The 22,366-nt window shown below is 41.0% G+C and overlaps 1 protein-coding gene across 8 annotated transcripts in view; it reads right to left on the reverse strand.

Moving 5' to 3' along the window:
- The window catches only part of SGMS2 (sphingomyelin synthase 2), a 75,224-nt gene that overhangs the window by 38,965 nt on the left and 13,893 nt on the right, over positions 1-22,366 (reverse strand). For all 8 annotated transcript variants that reach the window (XM_059722132.1, XM_059722130.1, XM_059722133.1 and 5 more), the window contains one exon: positions 7,142-7,234. The gene's annotated coding sequence lies outside the window, so the exon portion shown is untranslated. The remainder of the gene's footprint in view (positions 1-7,141; positions 7,235-22,366) is intronic.

The following is a 22,366-nucleotide window of genomic DNA, read 5'->3' on the forward strand; positions in this document are numbered from 1 at the left end:
TTTAACTAACATTTTCTACAACACTGTAAAAAAGGAAAAGGGTTAATAACATTAAATACTTTCTCCCCTAGCAAAGGAAAGGTCAATTTCAGCCTTATTTGATATATCCTAGCATGTTCAGAGCTGTCTGACAGCTTGCAGCATCTTCTTAAATTTGTTCCAGGAATTTTAAAGAGAACAAACATGACTTGAAAAAACAGCGATTAACAAAAGGGCAAACATTTTCTTAGCTGGCTACATCCTCCATGCTACCCCTTCCCTGTGTGGAATCAGAAAAAATATATGCCTTAAACTTTGATTATTTTAGTTATAAGATGACATAACCGCTTTGTGTAGAATTGCTGGCTCTGTACAGTAGAACAGATAAGGGCAAGTGTTTGTTCTTTGTAACTCTTCTGCAACTGCTTCGCTCACCGCGGCCTTGAAGGTAGAAAAAAAAAAGTATGTACAAAGTAGATTTCCAGATGCAAGAAGGAGGTTTGTGAACTAACCCTACCTCCCCCATAATTCCCATCCTGATTACAGCAAAGAAATAATAAAGTAATATTATAGCCGCTTTTCATGCTAATTTCACTATATGATCACGTGAGTTATAAGTGACTTAAAAAATATATAAGCCTCCTGATTTTGCTCGGGGGGGGGGGGACCCCCTTCCAAGTGCTTGGGAAATCCATGTCACTTTGGAACTCCCCCTACAGCTGTAGTTTCTTTTAAATAAAAGCTTCTGCTGACCTGACCCAAAAGTACTCTGTGTGTGTTTCCACGACACCTGGATCATTAAAAATGCTTGCAAGAGCACTTATTACTCCCACTTCCTTAAGAATCTATCCTTTCCAGACTCAAATGGATTTCAATGTTAGATCCAACAGGAAAAAAAAATGTACCAAGTTTAAATTTAAACTCTGCAAAGAGAAAGTTGTGACTCATACACACTCAATTAACCTCTTAATCCAGTCAACTTTCGAAGGCAAAAGTAGGAAAAATGCTCTACTGCTTATTTCAGTGTCTTTTTAACAATGTTATAGCCACATCTTTATCTTCTCATTCATTAAATGCACATCAGGTCTCATTCAGAACTAATATTCCCATGCCTCAAAATCTGGAGTGACACAGTAATTTACTGTAGCTCAAAGTCAATCTGCACATTAAAAAAATGCTTCAAAAAGCTGAAAGCAATAGATTTTAAACGGCTCATGTTTCGAGTTCCTATAGAAAGTGTACATATTCAAACTTTCCTTTCCTTTTTTGTGTCTTTGTGGAAATGTATTTAGCAGAATTCACAGATTCATTGGAATCTGACATGTAGTTTTTCTTTAAATAGTAATTTTGCTTTTCTTATTCTAGCTGATATGAGCTCATCTCAGGCAGCCAGGTAGCTATCTAGATCCCCTGAAACTTTTGTCCATGTATAAGTTAGTGTCCACCCTTTCTCTGAAGTCTTGTCTCCTATACATAGAATACCAGATTGACTATGGGCTGGGGCAGTATGGGTGCTTAAGGTGCACGGTTGTCAGCCTAGAAATTACAAGTTTGAGACCATAACAGAAGTGCTCACGGTGTGGCCCCTCCAAAAGGAAAAGCCTCTAGCAATGACCAATCCCTTGAGCCCTACTTTACAGCCTCTTGCTTGATCAACGTACAAATCCTTTGCTGTGACATGGTCAGGATCAAGAGGTCTTCTTCTATCAGACAGTACTATGTTGAGTCATATAAACATTAACCTTGCTGCCAGTCCCAAGCACAGACACACGCTAACCCTTTTTCATAAAAATAACAAACACAAACACTAGAACGGTAGTAATCAAGACAACAAGAAAAAATTAAGATGTTGAGAGGCTGAGCATAAAAAAGTGATATACAAAGTGTCGTAGCTCTTTCTTCCAGTCCAGAATCTTGCATCCAAATAAAATACAAAGGGTAAAGACACTAAACAGTCTCAAAACAAAGAAAGAGTAAGAACTTAGTCACCACTTTTAAAGGGGTGACACAACACTGAATAATCTGTGCTTCAAAGTGTCTCTGCTTAGGTTGTGTGTTGACGAGCAGTTAAAAATAGGCAGTCATATGTTTCACATCACCCTGATACAGGTTTATGCAAATACTTTCAGGATGTGTCATAAAGTAACCTCTACTGCCATGGGACACAATGCCAAATGAGTTAGCAATTGGGAAGTTACTCTTTACGCTGTTCCAGAAAAAGGTATTATGCAGCTGTCACTGCATTTACAACAGGAATAAAAATATTCATGAAGCATTCAACAAGACACCAAGGTCACAGTAAAAGCAGTACAAGAAAGGCCTGCCTCAACTTAAAGAGAGTGAAGGTCAAAAGCAGCGGGGAGGAGAGGAGGAAGCAACCGCCTAGCCTCTCTGTTCTCAAGGAGTCCAAAGTGCTTTACAACTTTAACAGATATAGAAAGCAACTTCATGGATCGCCTATGCCACTGATGCAATCATTCTGCCTACCACTTAAGAGCCCTGACCTCTGAGGCTGAACAGTGGATCTTTAAGTTCACCACAGTTTTACATAAAGAGCCTAAGGTAGGACAAATGCAATCATACCCATAATGGTGTCCATCCTCAACAGGACTCATGCTCTCAATTTTGCAAGATATGCCACTGAATTAATCCAGACCTCTGACATCACTTCTCAGGACTTTGCCATCTGGGATATTCACTTCTTGACTACACTACAATTCTGCCAGTAAAGTCAATAATCACACCCTATTCAACGATGTAGCCCAAGCGTAAAATCCCCAGCATGAACAAATTCTGCCAACAGAGGGTCAATTCTGTTAGCAGCACTTCTCTTGTCTGGGGCAGGTGATTTAATTCTGGCACTTGAAAAACTCTGCAGAGCTGGATCGAACACTAGAGAGCCTGAACATTTTATCACTTCAGACATCATTAAAGCATGTGAAACCTTGGTCTGGATGGTCTCTTTAAGCAGTATCGTGACATTTACTTATTAATTCACTGAATTAAGCTAAACCAATCTAAAGTTATTTTATTGCTGAATAAATGTCAGTTCCCAGGTTTTTCTGGGCTTTAACTAATGCTCTTTGAATTCTCATCTTTAGTTAATTCAGATTAACTGTCCTTAGTGTCCCACTTCCATTTGCTGAACCATTAACACCATTTCCAGCAGCACCTACAATAAAGAGGTGTCAAATTCAGAGAGGGCTGAATGTAATTTAGGCTACTTTACTATGGGAGCTGCTGTTGCCCCCAATAACAGAACTATGAAGGCAGCCAGGCCCCCAAATACCTACACAGCTCTGCCAGAGCTATACCAGCTCCTCTTAACATCCGCTCCCACCACAGCTGCACCCAAATCAAAATTTTTTGCTGACAAAGCCATATCAGCTAGCAAGCCTGACCCTTCCACACCCATAGCCCAAACAGAAATTGTAATGAAGATCTAGGCTTTGGAGAATAACCACAAAACAATTTACCAAGGGTTACAAAGAAAAAGGTAGGACTTACTACACATGAGCTGCTTTGAAATAACTGCCTGTGTACATGCTCTTCTACATCACAAGCAGAGGGGAGAGAGCAGAGCTCACAGCTCTGTTTTAGGCTGTTTGTTTGCAGACTTGGGCACAGTAAGTTACTTTGGTTACATTATGTTGATATGTGGAAGGTTTCCATAAAGTTTCTTTTGGTGCTTTGAGGACTGTAAATTTAATTTTTTCTAAATAAAAACTCTGAATCTGGTCAATCTGAATAAGTTCGGGGAGTCAAAGGAACATACCAATTGTGCCAGATCCAATCACTTGCAGATACATCAAACAGGTAGCCCAAAGTGGTTCATTGGAGGTCATGCATCCTCACAATGATGTATCACCACTCTATGAGCTGAAGATGTTATGGCATTACAGCACAGCCTGGGGGTCTTTGTGTTTCAGTCAAGGAAGAGGGGACTGTAAAACTCAGGAACTCCCTGCTAAAATGGTACTAAAAATCAAGAATTTTTATAAAAAGGCAAAGTACAACTTAGTACCATTGCAGAAATTCCCTACTATATATTTATTTCCCCTAACACTTGCCCTCTCTGAAGTGTTACCAACACACGTCCACTCCACATAGTTTTCAAAACAATGCTTTAAAGCTTTTGAGTACAGAAGCTGCAGCTTTTTTAGCAGTTCAAGATAGCAGTGTAATCAAATCACTTCCTATATACCTCAATGAGGAGTAAAGACAGCACAGACTGTTTCAGAATCTTTTGATAAGAACCTAATAACCACGGAAGCAAAGCTGGAGTACTTGTGACACCACCAGAACTGTTACTGCAGCTGTCCATCATTTATTTGAAAACTGGGGAATATAATGGAAGCAAATATTTGCCACTTACGTATACCTTTCTATTAAGAGCCAACCTATTTCTAAGTTTCCTTTATTCACAAAGTGCTTGAGAGAGTTACTGTTACAAATCCTTTGATGATTTTACATTAGGATTTTGTACTGACCATGGCATGCTCCATTCATGCTCCTGGCAGTCTCCTCCCAATTTATTCAGGGCCTCTTGTGTTCTTATTCTCCTTGGGGTTCTATTTGTAGTGCTACAAATATTGGTCCATGACCTCTGGTATCAGGCCACCTCGAAGCTGATGTGGTTCAAGTCTTACTGTTCCTTTTCCATAGGAGAGTTTAGCTTAAAAATCTAACATTATGTACATAGTGAAGAAGTTTCAGTCATGCTTTGTGATTATGGATTCAATATAAACACATTATGTCACAGTCATAACTTGTTCTACTCAAGAACATCATCAAATGAAAGAAAGAGTCAAGGTTTTTCACCTGCAATTGTTATAAGTAGTGAGTACGATTATTAAACGAACATGTTTTCAAGCTATGCCTGAAGGTGTTGAGAGGAAAAACACCCCCGGTTTTCAGTTGTTTTATGCATATGGCAGTACTTTGATTTTAAGTTAGCGGTCTTCTCATACTGCCTCAGTTTTAACACAATTGTTAACATCCGAAATGCGGGCATCACACTTTAAGAGGGATATAGAGAAATGGGAAAAGATCCTGAGGCCAGTAATAAATAATAAAAGGGCTGGAATGCAATCCACATGGCAAAAGGTTGAAGAAACAAGGTATACATGGTACAGCAGAAAGCCTAACATTTGAAAGGCTACTATAAGATGGAGATTCCACTCCCCTCTCCAACCCTTAACACAGAGGAAAGGGCCCAAGGCAAAGTGGTTGACCTGCAGGTTTGGTACAGCCTTTGTAGACCTGGAAAAGGTACACAACTGTCTTAGAGGGCTAGTGCTAAAAGATGCATCAGAATGATGTGCAACAATGTGTGTTCCACAGGTAAAAGTAAGCTGGACTAGAATACAGAATCTGCAATACGTGTTGGCCTACATTCCAATCTATTCCTATCTGGGGTTGCTGTGGATGTGGCAAATGAAAATATTCAAGGGAACAGCCTCAGAATATACAATTTACTGATGGTTCGGTGACATGTGCACAAGATTGTAATGTTCTTCATGTCACTTTTGAACACTGGTAATGCACTGTTGAGCAGCCTAGGCCTAAAGTGAACATCAGTAGACCACAGCATAGCCACCAAGGGAAAAAGGTCTCACTATGAAGGAGGTCACAGAAAAAGAGGCTTAAAAAGAGCGAGGGAATCCAAAATACTTCCGATTTGTGGTTGCTTATGATAGAGCCGCCTCTGTAATTTCTACTATCAAAGCTGCTCAAAGTAATAGAACCTGATTTTAAAAAGTTAAGATGTAGGAATTTATAATTCATCCCACCTTGATGGACAGAATGAAGACCTGGTCAGCCACAAGTCAACAAGATCTCCAGCACAGATATAAAGATGCTGAGGTAATCAAGGGTTCGAAGCTCTGTTACAGGAGCCAAAATTAAAGTGCGAGAAGCCTAGGAAGGGTTGTTTCAATTGAAGACAAGTTGACAAAAGTTAGGATACACTGCACAACGTGCCCACACTGAAGGACTGAGGACTAAGTGGACAGAAGGAATACCAGAAACAGGGTGGGTGAAGGAAAGAAGGGGACTAAGTACATGGAGGTCAAATCTGCTCACAGTGGTTAAGCACATAACCATAAGTTGTGGCAGGAGGCAAAAAGCTGATAATTCCAAATAGGAAGTGACAGTAAAGAAGATACAGATAAGCTGAGAAGCACAAATTCCATCAGTTGAATCAGCCCAGTTCATGGTGGTTACATCTGACACAGACTATAAAGACTCCAAGAACAGAGAAGCTTAGAGTTACAGATTTCATTGCGCCAGAAGCCAAAATATTCTTCAGGTTCCAGCACTGTTGGCAGCATCTGATATGCCTAACCACACCCTGCCTTTTTTAAAGGGCTCCATCTCTACACCACATCTATGAACACTGTCACTTTGTTTTTGTAGTATTTCTTTAAAAAAAAAAAAATAGACACTAAATTAATAGAGACTAATAAATAAATAAATAAGAAATTTAAGAGAAGGTGCCCAAAATAAATCTTTGCATAGTACAAAATCCCATCCACTTTTGACACTGAAAGTCCTTTCACACAGAGTCATTGTACGATTAATTATTCATCACCCACATTCTCAATATGGAACCTAAAAGTATTCTGCTGGAAACAACATTACAGTATGAATAATCAGAGCTATTAGCTTAACAGCATATTACTACACAAACTTTTGGCTTCATTTCTTGATATTAAAATGTCTTAAACTACCATCATACAGATTTAGACATACAACTCCCTCAGTCTGTGGACGTTGCAATAGCTGTAGTAGGGTCTATTACGGCACAATATTAGCAAGAAAATGTTTTTAATAAAAACTGTTAAATAACAAATTAATTGATACAAATGAACCAGAGATGACAATTTTCAGCCACAATTAGAAGTGTTGAATGTCAGAAACCCTCAAAATAAGGAATTTCACAGATAGATCATCAACTAATCTGTTACAGCAGAATTACTATTTTTGTAGCTCAAAAGCACAAACGGGCAATTAAAAAAAAAAGCTACAATTTGAAACCAAATCCCTAATTTTGTGTGTTAAGAGACTTCCCACAGCTTAAATGGTAAACAAGAAAGACTGCTTTCATAATGTCAGTTTGTGGGAGCTTCCCCATAATTTTTATATCAAACTTTAACTTTACCTGTACAGAAACAGACACGGAGAGAAGCAATTCAACCTGGCTCTTTCTGAAATGATATACTGAAGTTTGGCAGCAGATTGTTTCCTGTAGAGCCTGTAAGAAAAGAAAATGAGACTAGTTAGGCACCTTAAAAATGCTCTATAGTTTTATAAGAGAAGCTATGGGGCAGGATACCAATATTAGTTGTCACTGGTGTGTGCATTTTGAATAATTTTATTTAATAAAAGTTCTAATACTAAAGTCAATTGTTGAATTTTTTTTTTTCATGTAATGTGATCCTGAACCGCAGCCTGCCACAGTTCATTTTTATTTTTCTGTACACTACAGTTTGGTACTGACACAGAGGCATGCTACCATAACATTTTATGCATGTGTACAGTAAAGAAAAAGCCTTAATTCACCCTTCTTTCTGATAAGCAGAATAACTGTAACCAAGAAGAGTATTAACACAGTCTGGTTGGTGGTTAATGTAAACATTCTGAAAAACAAGGAGATCTGAACTTAGTAAAACTTCCACAGCAATATTCTCATATTAGTGAACATACATGACCCATAAAGTATCTTTAACACTTAGTGGGACTATTTATTATCCTTGTTTTTAGCACTACAGAATTAAAAACCTAATAGCAGCTATACAGCTTTTCCATGGTATCAAACTGTGATTAAATAGTATGTTAGCAATTTTCCCATCTCAAGCTCCACTCCAAGATGCCAAAAATTAAGCATGAATTTACAGTAACATTTTGCTTGGGGGCAGGATGGAGTAAAATTATTCTTTTAAGGAACCGGCTGTTAGAAACTAGGGCCATGTGTAGACAAAGTGAGGGGTGTGTGTGCACGACACTTTAAAGTGGGCTAAACGCTTTTGCACCGCTTTAATAGTGTCGGTGTTTGTACACCTTGGCAGCCTATTGTGCATTAATTCCAGCCACTCTACGAAATTTGGTGGCGTAATGCGCCTTAAATGACTTGGGCCGCAGCAAACTAAAACCCCGTACAGCCGCAGAGCAAAGCACCAGGCTCCATGAAGCTCCTCGGCTCTGCAGGCTGCCTGACAGCAGTCTGGGAAAACAAGCACCCAGGGGCTCCATGGCTGCAGTGCCCCTCAGGGCCACTCAAGCTGCGTGCCTGCGGGCAGGCGCTATGGTGGGGGTGCCGCAGCTGCCGCAGAAGGAAGCACCAGTCCCCCCGCAGCCCAGGGACCACGCTGCCTGCCGGAAGCTCGCCCTCCCCTCCCTGCCACCAGAGAGGCAGGTAATTCAGTGGGGTGTGTGCACGACATGGGGGTTTAAATCAGTGTTTTTAAAAACCCTATCCTATTACTCAAAGGCAAATCAGATAGCTCCATATACTAGCGAACTGTCTTTTATTGCTCAGAGACAACACTGCCTCCTAAAATCAACGTATACATTTATAATATATTGACTGTGGCAGGCCTAGAAAGCAGTAATAGCAAGTTAGAACCTGCCTTATTGCTAGGGACACGCTGAATTCACAATTGCGCAATTTTCACGGAAAAAGGAAAAATCGGATGGGCTCTGAAAAATGGTGTGGGTGCTGCAAAAAAACCAAAACAAAACAAAAAACAAGCAAACAAACAAACAATTTGAATTGATTGTTTTTGAATTCCTCAAAATCAAGCTGTAAGCAGCAAAAAGGACAAGAAACCCTGCAGTCCTGAAACACGATAGGGAAGGAGATGGGGAGGGGGCAAATCAGAGGCTGAGCCTGTGACAATCTCAGTTCAGGAACCAGCCTAGGGCCAATCAGGAAGTGGGAAAGTTCTGGCACCAACTTAAAGCACCCACAGGCACGCTGGTACAGCATGCTGCAGCCTGAGGAGGATTCTTCAGCATGACCACCAAAAAGAAATCCTCTACGATGGCCAAATACGTTTCAGCGCTGGACTGTGTAAGACACTATCCTGCAGGGACCTTACATGCAGATAAAGGCAGACTGTTCTGTACCGCCTGCAGTACAATTCTGCATGTGTAGAAGAGAACCAGCATAGATCCACACTTAGAATCCAAGTCACACATGAAGCAAAAGGCTGTTGCAGAGGTTGAGAGTCAAAGCAAGAAACAAGCAACCATGTCCTCACTCTTTAAAAGAACCACAGAAAGCAGCCTGGCAAGGTGAGAGGTGGCATTTTCCCTCAGAGGCTTTCACAGCAGCATCAAAAACACACTGGAGAAACACGATCACCCAAATTTAGAGGAACTTACCTGAACCAAAACATGCCAAATGATGGCCATTTTCTGAGTGCCAACAAGCTTCAACAAGACTATCTTCCTGCAGTAATCGCTTCGCATGTACAGTCCACAAAGTCTGCATTGCAAAGTGTGAATCTTTTTCCATTGTGGCTGATGAAGCCATTTGATCCTCAAAATAACTACATGCTGCACATTTGATTTGTACCAGGGATCTGGACAGATTGTGACCTACCTGTATTCTTAACAGAGCCAGCCCACATCACATCTATCAATTTTTCTACTGTCTCAAGCCATAGCGAAGGTAACTTGTCAGCTGCAGCTTAAAATGTAACAAGATCTCCATATTCCTGTCCAATGATGTCATGTACACATGCAAGGCTTTCTCTGATATGCTGCAAGGAATACTGCCCAATGCAGTTCTTGTCACCTGCAATGCACACCTTGGCTGCGTCCAGATGAGTGTGGCTGTGCGGTACGTGGCACCACAGACATTTCTGCACTGCAGCACCACATGTTCAGCTGTTCTCTGCACTGCAAGGAAGCAGCATTTGGGGAGGGGGGAACCCAGGTAAGGCTGCTGGAGGCAAGCCCAGTGCTGGCCCCGCCTCCTCTACCCCACCCAGGGTAACCTGCCACATGTCAGAGGGTGCATGGCACAGGTGTTCCCTGCGGACAAGTAGCAGTGGCACAAGGTGCGCTGTTAGTTGTCCTTGGGGAACCAAATGACTATGCTCATGCTGATGTGGCCATACTGTCTTTAGTGAGGTGACATCTGATGCACACAGTTCCCCAATGTAGACAGCTCAGTGTCCTCCTCCAAGAAAGCCTTCAAGCACTGTCCAGGTCATAAGGTCCAGTACAGGGAATCCATCGCCAGTCAAAGTGGGGGCTTGCATGCCACTGTGCCACTGCCACCAGAGTTTGTGCTCACAACATGGAATTCATGGTTCAACGCAGTCTGTTACCACGCCTAGCATATACAATACTATCAGCAGTTTGTGAGCAGAGCTGGAAATCACACCTAGCATACCATGCATACTTAAACTTCACAATCTCTTAAGCTGAGGCAACATTCCAGATCAAGTGACGTCTGTGGCTGAAAATGCCACCCAGTTCATAGAGTTTCTAACATGGTTTGAGGGCCAGCAGGCTGTGATCTACCACACAAACACACATGCACACAAAGCTGATGGATTTGGTAAACTGGATCAAAAACAGGGCATCATAAAAACTGTGAAGCTGTCCTCATGAAAACTAGTGGAGACAGGAACTGGTCCAGGCAATACCTGTGAAGCTGAACTAATACTACAGGTACAACCCATCACTGCCACAACAGTTAAGTCAATTGTCTGCCTCTTTCCTTAGTGCTGTTCACATTTTGGACTCCAACCAACTGCCTGTTCTGTGTTGTGACCCTCAGCTACTGAAATCAAACCCTGGAGGGCAGAACGAGCATGACAACAAACGTGCTGCTTATGTGAACTTTATCAAAGAGTGCTGGATGCTTGTACTTGTACTGTCACACGCACTTGTACTTCTGGTACTCTGTCCATCTGTGACCAGCTTCCATATCCCTAAGCCCCGATGAAACGCTGCCCCACTATACCAATAAACTCAGAGTACAGACAAGTGTTCACCCCATAGAGACAGAGAATGTCAGCAGCAACTGCCGCTAGATGCAGCATGCTAGCAGTTTACAGCTAGCATGAATTGCCCTCGTCTCAAGGTTAGCATTCAATTTCAGTAAACTCCTTTTTATAATGTCCTTTATTAATGTTCATATACAGTTGCTATTAGTTACAATTCATGTTGTATATAGCTTTATTTTAATAATTAAACTCTAAACTGAAATATCTTAAGTGCTTAGATTGCTTAATAACATGTCAATTAATGACTTCTGGGGGCACAGAGGATTAAGCCCATGGAAGCCATTAAGGGAAACACTGTTAAGCAATTAAGCTGTGGTTTAGGGCCATCTGGCAATCTGGGAAGGGCAGGACTTCCGGGGCCCCTTGGCTAGAGGTGTTGGGGGCCTGCCACACACAGCCTGTGAAAGTGGCAGCTGACCCTGGGATATGCTCGCGAAAAATCGGCCAGCCGCCTCCTCCAGTTCAGCAGACCCCTACTTATTGCCCCCACGTATTCTACAGCCAGGCTGATTTCCCTTTCATCTATCACTCTCTGGCTGCTGGAGTGAAAAGGTACGAGTGGCTGCAGGATATGGTGACATTCAACAGTAGCTGGAGGCAATAAAAGTACTTCCCCAATCTTTGTAGGTGCGGCTGGAATTCCTCATTCCTTTCTTATTACTAATGAATTACCACTGTAAGTTTATCTAGGACAGCCACTGGCCTCCTGAGCACTGTTTCACTGCACTGTGACAGAATAGTCTATTTCTTCACTTGTTATTTTTATATACTTATTTTGATTCTTTAACCCCAACTAACTGTTGGCCAGATGTCCATCCTGTCCCACAGTACACTTTTAATTCAGCTCCATCTCTTGACCCCTCCTTCCAACACAAGCTTCTCAGGTTAAACTCTAGGCTGTATTCTTGGTGGGGGGAGAAAGAGGGGGCAGTGAAGAAGGACAATCAGGTACCAGTTTTTTAGTTTATCCCCCTGCCCTGCACCTTTGAATACTTAGCCTTCTGATGCTGCTTCAGAATTAAATATAAATACTGGGCTTAGCAAGTACTACAGAAGTATTTCAGGCTATCAGGCCTCTTCTTGCCCTCAAATAGAGGTCCTTTCCACTTAAGGATCCATTCTGGTTTTCCTAAGAAGTGAGCTGTGGTTCAAAAATGGATTCTTTAGAAGAACGAGACCTGAACTTCCTCCGAGATTCTAGTCTGGGATGTCTGACCTGATATAATTTAGAAGTTACTCTTCAGGAAACCACTTATTTGTAGAGCCAGTTGTGTCATGATTATCTGAGTTCTGGTCCTCCAGACACATTAGGAGAGACTAGAGGGTAATGCTAGGGGGACAATAATGAAGATCAGGCTGCCTCTGCAGGGGGAAGCAGATTATAACCCACACTATGGCTGTATTGTTGTGTGCATTCCCCCCTCCTTTATACTACACCGGGTTTTCCAAAATACCTTGATTTCAGCCCAGGATTGCGGGTGGCAGGAAGGTGCCCCTGCCTGGACTGCCAAGAGGGTACCCGAGTTTTCCACAGTATTGCTTGCCTCCCCAAATCCCGCACAGCCTCTTCTCCCTGGGTCTTGGCTGTGAGAAAGCTGAATTTCACCCAAGAACATTCTCAATAAAATACTTGAAAAGGACAGAGTAAAGTAGGAGGCACACATGCACTTCTTTCCTCTATATGTTGGCTTTATCAGAGGAGCCAACAGGAAAGGTTCCCTTAAAGGTAAATTGTCCTGGGCACAATGGAAAATTAGATGGATGAGCCTAATAGTAGAGTTTTTCCTCCAAAAAAAACCCAACAAAACAAAACAAAAAAAAACCCAACAACTGTGCAATAGGAATGTCTCACTGAGTTTCTGTGGAGGCAGATAACTTCAGGGGGCAGAAGGGTTGAAGATGCATACCTCCGCCACTAGGCGAGACCTGAAAATAATTTCAAGTACACAGTTAAACAGATCTGTGGATATTTACATGATGAAGAATATCAGATAGATACCTCAGAGCTAACTGGACTTTTACAGGACTATGAGCTCAGATCAAAAGTCATGAAGAAAAAGAGAAGAGAGATGGCCAGTTCTGACATCCAGAAGGGAAACCTGAACAATGTTCACTAAAAAGAAGAGCAGAGATACTGATCTGAAAGGACCAAAAGGCAAAAGTAGAAATGAAATTGTTCTTCCTTTGTCCCCATTGATTTGACTAATGCTACCACAGAGAAAAAAGGGCTAAAAGGACAGAAGTAGCAGTGATCCCTTTGCCTACTAGCATTGCTAGATATTGTATATCTAATCTACAGACAAATCCAGGATTTTGTAAAGGGTGGTTCAGAAGCAGCCATCACCACTGCAGGGGATGCTGTACCCCATGCTCCCAGCCCACCAGGGCACACAGACCACGCTACAGGAATAGCTGGGGATTTTTAAGTTCATGAATCAGGTAAGAATCCCAACCCTCTGCCCTCTTGCCCCCCCTCACCCTCTGCCTCCATGCTCAGTGGCACTTCTGCTCTCCTCCTTCCCCTGCCTGCCACTGTTCTGTCCCTGGCTGACCCAGGGATAAAGGGAGCAGGCTTGTTGGGGAGGGGAGAAAACACATCACTGAGCACAGAAGGGAAAGGATGGGGTGGAATTTTTACCCTGCTTTGGGAACTTAATAAAAAGTCCCTGGTTGCTGCTCCCATGGTGTGGCTCCCAAGGCAGGGTCCGAAAGCGGGATGCAACCGCAGCACTGCACCTCCTCTGGATCCACCCAACCCTGGTCTAATCTAAACAAGTAGGTAAAAATAATCGTCTCATAAAGATTAAAAAGAGCGGCCAACTAATTCTAGTGATCCTATAAGGATGAGAAAGGACTTGTGAGCGAAATTTAACTTCACCTCAAAATAAAGCACTGGCAAAGAGATGTCCTATAACTTTCTGTACTATATGTGAAGGACTTGCAACAAATGAAGACTGAGGGAAAGAGACAGAAACTAAAAGAACATCTGCAATATTTAAACATGTTAGCCACGACTCAGACATGAAAGGGAGATGGTTTATATTGACAAGTACAAATTTTCTGTCCACAACTAAAAATGAAGAATAATGGCCTTTAATTCACTGAACCACATCGTTACACAGAAGCATCACGACAAACGCTGAACTCTGCCATTACAACATTTGTATTTTTAGATGAATTATATTATCTAGGCCAGCTTCTACAATGACATTTTATTGGAAACACTCTCTAGAGTATCTTGCCTCATAAAAACATGCGTATCTATAAGTAAGCATCTCAGCAGTCCTCAGGCACTCTTCAACAATGACTAGATTACAAGTTACGTAGATCTCAAATTATAATACCAACTAGTTTAGAGATGAGGGTAGGCTTTTGTAATAGCAAGGATTATGAAGCATCATCAACATGCATATTGTAAGATGCGTTTGTTTTTTTGAAGATGTCTAGAAACACTGACAATTTCAGTTCCTGAATAAGCATCTTTAACAGCTTGTTTCCTGTTGTTCCGTTGCAGTCAGCCATACAGCTGTGATAGAGCTCTACAGCTCTTAAACCAGCTTTTCTTTCTGTGATATCACAACGAGGTTGTGCACTTATGCTAATGTCTTCACAGTCAGTCTTAGAAAAGTTTGCAATATTGAAAAAGTTTGGCATTATTAAATCAGCACAGGAAAAAATCATCATAATGGGATGAGCCTTGGGGAAAATACACTGTTTAAACTCCTGGGTCCCAGAAGTAGAGCTGCAGCACTTCTGTTATTCAATTCTTTGTTTTTTTAGACTTGTCCTCACTAATCCAACATCCTTTACATCCTACCATGTTCATAGTTAAAAGCTCCCTACCCTCCAACTGCATAGTGTTGCTCCTTGGCAGATGTCACTATCTAGATGGTGCTCTCGCTCAAGAATTTTCTTCCAGCTTTCGTAACCATTTATTCAAACCAACAAGGCTAAAGACTTATTATGAAAGAGTGGCCAGTCAGCACAGGAACCATAATTTTTTATTGACAAATTAAACAATTGCAGACAAAAATACTGTTCTTCATTATAATAGTATAAAACATCTGACAAATAACTATTTCTTTCAAAATCCTGCCTCGGAGAAAAGAAAGGAAAAAAGGAGAGATATCGTCAACAGGATTTTCAGACAAAAGGATTTTCAAACCATTTTAATAGGATATGACCTTGTTGGGGATTGTCTTGCTTTGAGAAGGAGGTTGGACTAGATGACCTCCTGAGGCCCCTTCCAACCCTCATGTTCTAGGGTTCTGTGGTTTCATCTCTAATTCATCCTATTTGCTAAGCGTGTAAAATAGCCTATGCTTATTGTCCTATGATTAAATCAGACTTCAGAATTTCAGTACCATGCCTGGAAGTGAAAAAAGCAAGCAAACAAACCCAGTTCTTGGTACTATCTTAATTTTTATCGTCGTGCACGTGTCTAATTCTTATTCTGACACTATATATTAAACCAAGTCACGTCACCTGATTGTGGCCAGCATACCAGTTTGACACCTGATGTGGTTAGTTGCTTGCATTTAGAGTTTTTAACCATAGCTAACAAATGAAAAGTTTTTGATGTACAAGAAAAAGTTGCCACAAAGCCAGAATCACTAGCAGGATGCATAAGGGCAATTTTGTAAGTGCTTGTGTTTCTGAAACAACTTGTGGTCTGTTTGAAAACGGGTTACATTTCAAGCTAATATAAATCTCAAACATTATAAACCAGCTACATACCAGTTTTATAAAGATAATCATAATCATACTCCAAACACAGTGCTTCCAGATTAAAGCTGTTAAGCATACATGTGATACAAACTACAAGTTGGATCGTTTCAACATTTCTTTTTGTGGAGGAACCTGCTACAATGATAGTAGGGATGGAACACAAGTGCCTCCAAATATAAATCAAAATCCCAGAGGACAGCACCTTGGGAAAACAAGCAAACAAAAACAGATAATAAAATTTGCAAATTTTTTGATAAATGGTCTGCAGCGTTATTTTTAAGTTTGCCAACATGACTTCTGTAAAGAGGTTCCAAGAAGCAATTAATTTTTTTTTTAAGAACTTAGAAAGGGACTAAATAAAGACTGTAGTCCCATACTGATTTCATAGACATTAGGTCTGGAAGGGACCTTGCGAGATTATCAGTTCCAACCCCTTGCCCAAGGGGCACGAAGTCAGCTGGGGTCAGATCACCCCAGCAAGATAAGCAACCAAGTGTTTCTTAAAGGTATCCAGAGTAGGTGCTTGCACCACTTCTGGGGAATGTCTATTTCAGACTCTGGAGACTTGGATGGTAAAGTTTTTCCTTATGTCTGGTCTAAAACGGTCTTCCAGCAGTTTGTGACCATTAGACCTCGTCTTCCCTTGGGGTGCCCTGGTAAACAAATGTTCTCCCAGTTCCTGATGCACACCCCTAATATACTTGAATGATACCATACTTCTCCTACTCTGGAGGGGGAAAAAATTCTGTGTTTATTACTAAAGTAATGCTGCTCTAAAAACAGAAGAGATTCAGAACTGCATTTCAGACTTGTAGCTTTATTTTGGGGTGGGGGGGTGGAAGAGGATAGGAGAGAGCATAAAATCACATAAAACATAAATCAGTCACTTTCTAGCTATGCTCCATTTTCCATTTCATTTTGAAAGAGCCTTTTTTCAAGTTTCTGCCAACAAGCTGGTTACCATTAGTCTTATTTTCCTACATACACACTAAGTCTTGTTTATTTTCAATGAGAGGCAACTGACTTTGCTTTCCAAATCATAGCCAAAAAAAAAACTCCACAAAAAGTATACATATACATGATGACAAAAACAAAAATGCTTTATGCAAACTGTCTTTGTACCACTTCAGTTATTGTAGCTGGGCAATAAGCTTATTTTAGCCTTGTTACTTTTAAGCTTGTAAGGGCCAGGTTCTATCCTCAATTAATCTTTAATGAAGTCAATGGGAATCACACAGTTGTTGTCAAAAATTAAACACTTGCATTTGCAAGCTCTTAGTGAAGTCAATGGGAACCAAGCTCATGCTTCCAAGAATATTTCACCATAAGTGTTTAGTCAGATATTAGTTACAGAACATCTTAACCGCCTAGCTTAATTTCCCCTGAAGCCAAAGTAAAGACTTCATTGGGAACTGAAACAGGAGCTTAATACACATATATTAAGCAAGGATTTAAAATTATATTTTTTATATTATTTATAATATATATTTTATATATTACTTATATATATTATATAGGTAATTTTGCAGATTTTTAAATTCACATTACCCATTAGAAGATCTACATCATTCACATCTCTAAATAATCAGTTCTTATAATGTACCCCATAAACAGACAAGTTATCAGCAAATCCAAATGTGTAAGTATGAATTAAGCCAATTAAAACTTATAAACCTGTACTTCTGAAAGTTACATTTCTAAACTAGAAAACAGGTAGCTCCTTAAGTTAAATTTGTTTTATTCTTTAAAACTTGTGGTATCAAAATTTAAGAAAGCCCTGATAATTGGTAAAAAATTAAGTTATATGACCGTCCAATGATACAGTAATCGTGTCTTTAGCCCTGCCAAGACAATATTGCAGCATTTCAATTTCAAAAACGCCTCTGAGGCAACAGTGATGGGAACACTTTGCTTCAATGCAGTCTGTGTTCAGTCTCAAACTGAGACACGGGCAGTGGTATTTGGCACTCTCATAAAGCATCTACCAACAGCAAGAGCTGTTTCCCATTTATAAGGTTGATGTGGGGGAGGGATATAAGGATCAGGAGCAAGCTGGAATCACTGAAAGAGGAAACATTACACAGCCACCCACCAAATGTACATTACACTGTGCCCTTCGTATGTGAAAAGGATTTCAATGACCATGAGGCATGACCTTTGCCACTTATTTCTCTTTAACAGCTACTATGTTCTTGATATCATACAGGAAGTCTGTACAACTGGTCTACTAACCAGCTGCAATGTGTCAATGCAAGCAGGATCTTGGGTGTGTGCATCTGTAAACAATTTGTCATTGATAATATTTGTCATTGGTCATTTAATATAAACAAAACCAACTCTGAGACACCTTTCAGTATTCACTGGATGCCAGCTTAAGATTCTTGGTGTGTTCAGATGAAGGAGCTTTCTACAGCTCTCAACACCTAAAATCTCAGATAAGCTTTTCAAGAGGCAAGCAGTGAAAACAGATGAACTATTAATAAACAGAATATCATGCAAAAACATCATTCTTCAAATAATAAAAGTACCAGCCTGAGCTTATGTCTAGGGCATTCAGAGATCTGGGTTCTATACTGCTCTCTCTGCCAATTATGTCCTGTTTCATCTTGGACAAATTGTCTTCCTCTCTATACTAAAAGCATACTGCCCTATTTCACAGGAGAAATCAGAATAAACCTGAATTTACATATTATAGCAATACAGGACAAGAAGAAATCTCTGAGGCCATCAAGACAAGTCCCTGACGCTCACATGCAACCATTTGTTCAAAGTGGTCCACAAGAACAAATACTCCAGGCCTCTTACACATCACAGCCACTTGATTTTAAATAAATAAATTACAAGCCATAGGAAGAAAGCAGGAGAGACAAGCACATACCTAATGTCTCTCTCACTGAAATAGTTGGAAATTGTTTAAGTAAAAAAATATATACTCAGACAGTTCCAGGAAAAACGGTCCATACGCCATGCTATAGACCAAGACCTTCTCCCCATAAACAAAAACCCACCCAACCACTATAAGAGGCCAAATAGTGCAGATAATGAATCTGGGGAATGGGAGAAGGGAGGAGAAAGAAACTTCTTTCTAGACCCCACAGGTAACTAACAAAAGCCTTTAAGGAATGTTTTACGTAAAACTTCCCACGTATGCAGGAAACCTAGATGGAGTAATCATACCCCTGCCCAACTGGTTTTGCTAACTAGACAAGCAAAACTCTTTTACTCATAAAATAGGCTATTAAGATAATTATGGGAATGGAAAACCTCTGCATTTGTTCCAGTTTAAAATATGGATATTTTTAACATACATGACCAGAACTGTGCACAGTTCTTTAAATGTGGCCTTACCGGTGCCTTATACATTGCTCAAACAGTGGTACCAATATCTTCTGCCTCCACTAAGAATACAGTGTCTAACACATGATAGAATTTCATTAGCTTTCTTCACAGGAATGTTACGCTGGAGGCCATGATCATCCTGTCATCAAATACATGCACCCACCCCTGCATTTCCTATCCACACTCCTCTTGTTATAGAAAAGTTTTAAATGTATGACCTGGCACATACTACTGTTATGAAGCATAAATTTATGTAACTTGTATACTATTTACAGTGGTTGTCAACTGGGGTGTCACAATCCTCCTTCAGGAGCCTCAATGCTAGGTAAAACTCCCTGTGTATGCTCCTGTTGCCTTCAGGCTGTGATCAGCCAAAAGCAGGCAGGAGCTAGCTGGGTCCTAGGCCCTTCCAAGTCCAGCCCCTCCTCCTACACTCCTCAGAAAGAAAGGCACACAAGACAGCTCCCCTGGCATGCCTCGGTTTCCAGGAGGAGCATAGGAGCGACAGGACCAGGAAGGGCTATGCAGCATGAGGCAGCTCCTGCCTGATTGATCACAGCCCAAATGCAGCAAGTGCACATGCACATACCACAAGGTGGCTGTGCACCACTTGCAGGGCAATTTCATCTGGGAGGCAGCAACACGCAGTTGAGAAGCTCTGAGGTAAGCTAAAGCAGCATCAACAGTGCTTCTCAACCACGGAAGATGCTACATTAAAAAAAAAGGTTGTGGGCAGGTGCCCTGACTGACAAGGTTGAGAACCAGTGCCTTAAAACAACATTTTGGGTAGGTTGAAAACACACTGATCCCCAACATGGCCAAAGTGCAGCAGCCTAGCACTGTGGGCACCTGGGGCAAAGTGGAAGTGGCAACTTCTGGTTCACAATCACAACTGCAATCATGAATGTGCAGCCACGTTTCTTCATCCCCTCCCTTTCAAGTTGGTGCCTGGGACAGTTGCCCCCACCACCCCTACCCTTGTTACGCCACTGTCTAAGCATGTTCTACTATCTGGTTTTCTCTACCAAATAGTTCACTAATAGGAAGAAAATTAGATATTAATACCATGAAGAACAGAATGCATGCACACACACATTTAAAGACTTTCAAATTTTACCTTCACTTCACGTTACAATAGTAGCAGGTTATAACACCTTACCCGTAACTAAGATATCACTGACCTATGTTAGATTAAAGGAATTTTTTGCATGGGAAATGACCAGAAATTGTATGATAAACTTTTACAATGTATGAATTAATCACTACAGAAAAGTAATAGTAATAACAAGTAAGCTAGCATCTATAAAAGTTTACTGCCTCATTTAAAGCTTTACAGTTTTTATAGGCAAACCAACTAGAATTCATTCAGGCAAATCAAAGTATTTTGGACTTTTTTGCAGTGTCATTGGAAATTAATAAGATTAGAGAATGGCTTAAGTTAACTTTATGGGCTTCCTGACTGTTTTGCTCATTTGTTTGGCTGGCTTCACAACAGCAGAAGGAAGTAGATTTTCATACTGCCTTCCACAGTGGCTAAGGAGGTGGGCAGACAGGATAAACAAACCTTCCCTAACACCATCACCCTTTTCATAATAAAAACTGTGAAGTACTTACCTTTCTGCTCTAGCCCCAACTCTGTATGTTACCCTACACAGGAAAGCTACAGCAATGTAAAGTAAAATTTTTAAGATCAGTTTTAAACTGAAGTTTTGTCTCACTCATTTCAATTTAAAAGTAAATCAAATACGTCTGGTTTAATTTAGGAACTGACATAATACAGAATCAATTTGGGGCAATCTTGAGCAGAAAGAATTATCCACAAGTCTTTTGCATCATCTAAACTAGATCAATTTTAGTTAACTGGCACATATTTCTTACATAGACAAGACTACCTTCAGTTTCAGTATCTTCAATAAAGCAGGCAGGCAGAAAAGCAAAATGATAGCCTGTAGTGACAGACTACTGTATCAGTAATCGCATACAGAAGGGACAGCTAGCTGAGCTGGTCATAGGTTTTTCACTCAGAGCAGTACCAAGAGACAGGGGAAAAAATTGAATCAGGGGGGCATGAACTCAGTGGGAATGGAAAACTGGTAGACTTCAGTGGCAGGGAAGGCTCACTTGAAGGAGCAGATAACAGTATAGTAGGTACTGGTATTAAAACAATACCCATGGCCACATTTGGGATTACGATCCCATGATACAGATGTTACAATACAAATGTTGGACTGTGCTGCAAAGAATTTATATGAATAAATACAAGATGCAGTAGACAGCTGCAAAATAATGTGGTAAAGGGGGTGAGGAGCAACTGCAGTATGGATACAAAGCTTGATATATTAAGCAAGCAGAGTTTGAAAGCTTCATGGTTCAACCAACTTCTTTTCCTAACCATTTTAATAAATTATTTTAGTAGCAAAGTCCGTGGCACTTACACATGTTTACAGCTAGATTCTTGTCCGTTTCGGTGACTCAGCTGGCTAAATTTAAGGATTTACAGGCACCTAGACAAGTTTCGTTTACAAAGGAAAGTGACTGGGAGAGGCACTACCCTCAAGGACACATTGATAAACAGTGAGAAACAATTTGCCAGTTCTGTGCCCCGGGCAGCGACTACACAGTGCAGGAGCAGCAGCTGGAGGTTCACTGCTGCTGGGGGAAGATGTCACCTTCTTATTTATTTTTCTGCCTATGCTTTTGTTGAACAGCTATCTAAACACCAGTTTTCAGTGGCAAAAATAGGAGGTGGCATTCCCCCACCAGGCACTTCGCAGCAGCAAAGCTCTGACCACTGTCCCTGTACCACGTGCCTTTGTTGTCGCTCTGTCCTCCCAGATGCAGGAGCTATAGAGCTGGAGCTGCCGCAAGCAGGGTGCAGGGTTACCATTAGTATAGGCGTGAGGGAGGAACAGGAGTAAGGCAACCCCCAGCTCCATTCTGGCACTCTTCTCCCCCACCCCTCTTTAGGCAGCACCCACACTTGTATCCCACTTACTCACCATAGTTATACTACTGGGTCACTATACTTCCAAACTACTTTTTTTAGGACTGGACTGAAATAGTAATTTTGGATGGCTGTAGACATGCAGGGATGCTGCTCTGATACACTGTAATTATAGCATGTTGGAGCAGACTCAATTAATTGTGTCTGCTGGAGTGTGACAATTAGTGTGCTCCAGCAGCCTCTGTCTCATGTATTCAGCATCCCCACACTTCAAAATGGCAATGGGGGTGCTTTACCTACAGCTCTTCTTGATAGCAAGAAAGCACAACTGTACGTCACCTGGCATAACAAA

Source organism: Alligator mississippiensis, chromosome 2 (assembly GCF_030867095.1).
Source record: "Alligator mississippiensis isolate rAllMis1 chromosome 2, rAllMis1, whole genome shotgun sequence".
Classification (NCBI taxonomy): Eukaryota; Metazoa; Chordata; order Crocodylia; family Alligatoridae; genus Alligator; species Alligator mississippiensis.